This window comes from Tachyglossus aculeatus, chromosome 14, assembly GCF_015852505.1.
Source record: "Tachyglossus aculeatus isolate mTacAcu1 chromosome 14, mTacAcu1.pri, whole genome shotgun sequence".
Lineage (NCBI taxonomy): Eukaryota > Metazoa > Chordata > Mammalia > Monotremata > Tachyglossidae > Tachyglossus > Tachyglossus aculeatus.
This window is the reverse complement of record NC_052079.1, coordinates 45413743-45416920: the sequence shown is the minus strand read 5'-3', so window position 1 is coordinate 45416920 and position 3178 is coordinate 45413743.

Genomic DNA, 3178 nt, shown 5'->3' with positions numbered 1-3178 from the left:
GGACCGGGGCCGGGCGGGCGGGCGGGCGGAGGGTCGGTGTGGGGCTCCGGACGGGCTCCGGGGGCTGAGGCGGCTGAGGCGACGGCGTCGGGTCGGTGTCGGGGTCTGCGGACGTGGCGCCCGTTTGAACCCGCCCCCGCTCCGGCCTCCGCCGGCCTCCGCCACGAACGCGCAGGCGCGCTCCCCGCCCCCCGCCCCGCCCCCTGCCGGACCGCCTCGGGGAGGTGCGCGCTCGCCCATTCATTCAGTCAGTCAGTCAGTCATTCATTCACTCACTCAGTCATTCACTCATTCACTCATTCATTCACTCACTCATTCATTCACTCACTCATTCATTCACTCACTCACTCACTCGGTTATTCACTCATTCACTCACTCATTCATTCATTCACTCGCTCACTCACTCAGTCATTCACTCATTCACTCACTCATTCATTCATTCACTCACTCAGTCATTTACTTTCACTCACTCATTCATTCATTCATTCACTCACTCAGTTATTCTCATTCACTCACCCATTCATTCATTCACTCACTCAGTCATTCACTCATTCATTCATTCATTCACTCACTCACTCGGTCATTTACTCATTCACTCACTCATTCATTCATTCACTCACTCAGTCATTCACTCATTCATTCATTCCCTCATTCACTCGTTCATTCCCTCATTCACTCACTCATTTGTTCATTCACTCATTCATTCCCTCATTCATTCCCTCATTCATTCACTCAATCAATCAATCAATCAATCGTATTTATTGAGCGCTTACTGTGTGCAGAGCACTGTACTAAGCGCTTGGGAAGTACAAATTGGCAACACATAGAGACAGTCCCTACCCAACAGCGGGCTCACAGTCTAAAAGGGGGAGACAGAGAACGGAACCAAACATACCAACAAAATAAAATAAATAGGATAGAAATGTACAAGTGAAATAAATAAATAAATAAATAGAGTAATAAATATGTACAACCATATATACAGGTGCTGTGGGGAAGGGAAGGAGGTAAGATGGGGGGATGGAGAGGGGGACGAGGGGGAGAGGAAGGAAGGGGCTCATTCACTCACTCATTCATTCACTCACTCAGTCATTTACTCATTCACTCACTCATTCATTCACTCACTCAGTTATTCTCATTCACTCACTCATTCATTCATTCACTCACTCGCTCACTCACTCAGTCATTCATCCATTCACTCATTCATTCATTCATTCACTCACTCTCAGTTATTCTCATTCACTCACCCATTCATTCATTCACTCAGTCATTCACTCATTCATTCATTCATTCACTCACTCACTCAGTTATTCTCATTCACTCACCCATTCATTCATTCACTCAGTCATTCACTCATTCATTCATTCATTCACTCACTCAGTTATTCTCATTCACTCACCCATTCATTCATTCACTCACTCAGTCATTCACTCATTCATTCATTCACTCATTCACTCGTTCATTTACTCATTCATTCATTCACTCATTCAGTCACTCATTCATTCACTCATAATAATAATGTTGGCATTTGTTAAACACTTGCTATGTGCAAAGCACTGTTCTAAGCACTGGGGGGGATACAAAGTGATCAGGTTGTCCCATGTGGCGTTCACAGTCTTAATCCCCATTTTACAGATGAGGTAACTGAGGCTCAGAGAAGTTAAGTGACTTGCCCAAGGTCACACAGCAAATGTTCATTCACTCATTCACTCAGTCATTCATTCATTCATCCACTCATTCATTCGTTCACTCATTCATTCATCCACTCAGTCATTCACTCACTCATTCAGTCATTCACTCACTCATTCATCCATCCATCCATCCACTCATTCATTCGTTCATTCACTCACTCATTCAATCAATCAATCAATCAATCAATCGTATTTATTGAGTGCTTACTGTGAGCAGAGCACTGTACTAAGCACTTGGGAAGTACAAGTCGGCAACATATAGAGACAGTCCCTACCCAACAGTGGGCTCACAGTCTAGAAGGGGGAGATAGAGAACAAAACAAAACATATTAACAAAATAAAATAAATAGAATGGATATGTTCATTCACTCATTCATTCACTCACTCATTCAGTCATTCACTCATTCATTCATTCAAGCAATCATATTTCATTCATTCATTCAATCAATCAATCGTATTTCATTCATTCATCCAATCGCATTTATTGAGCACTTACTGTGTGCAGAGCACTGGACTAAGCCCTTGGGAAGTGTAAGTCGGCAACATATAGAACAGTGCTTTGCACATAGTAAGCGCTTAATAAATGCCATTATTATTATTATTATTATATAGAGACGGTCCCTACCCAATAGCAGGCTCACAGTCGAGAAGGGGGAGACAGACAACAAAGCAAAACATAATAACAAAATAAAATAAGCAAGTAATAAACATGTACAAACATATATACATATATATCATTCATTCATTCAATCATTCATTCATCCATTCAATCATTCAATCAATCGTAGTTCTTTCATTCATTCATTCAATCGTATTTATTGAGCGCTTACTGTGTGCGGAGCACTGGACTAAGCGCTTGGGAAGTACAAGTCGGCAACATAGAGAGAGGGTGCCTACCCAACAGCGGGCTCACAGCCTAGAAGGGGGAGACAGACGACAAAACAAAACATAATAACAAAATGAAATAAATAGAATATGTACAAGTAAAATAAATAAATAAATAGAGGAGTAATAAATATGTACAAACATATATACATCTATACAGGTGCTGTGGGGAGGGGAAGGAGGTAAGGTGGGGGGGGAGGGGGAGAAGAAGAGGAAGGAGGAGGCTCAGTCTGGGAAGGCTTCATTCATTCAATCGTATTTCATTCATTCATTCATTCATTCAATAGTATTTATTGAGTGCTTAGCGCTTACTGTGTGCAGAGCACTGCACTAAGCGTTTGGGAAGTCCAAGTCGGCAACATATAGAGACGGTCCCTACCCAACAGCGGGCTCACAGTCTAGAAGACTCATGTATTCATTCATTCATATTTAGAGCGCTTACTGTGTGCATTCATTCAATCAATGGTATTTATTGAGCGCTTACTGTGTGCAGAGCGCTGGACTAAGCGCTTGGGAAGTCCAAGTCGGCAACATAGAGAGACAGTCCCTACCCAACAGCGGACTCACAGTCTAGAAGACTCATGTATTAGAGAAGCAGCGTG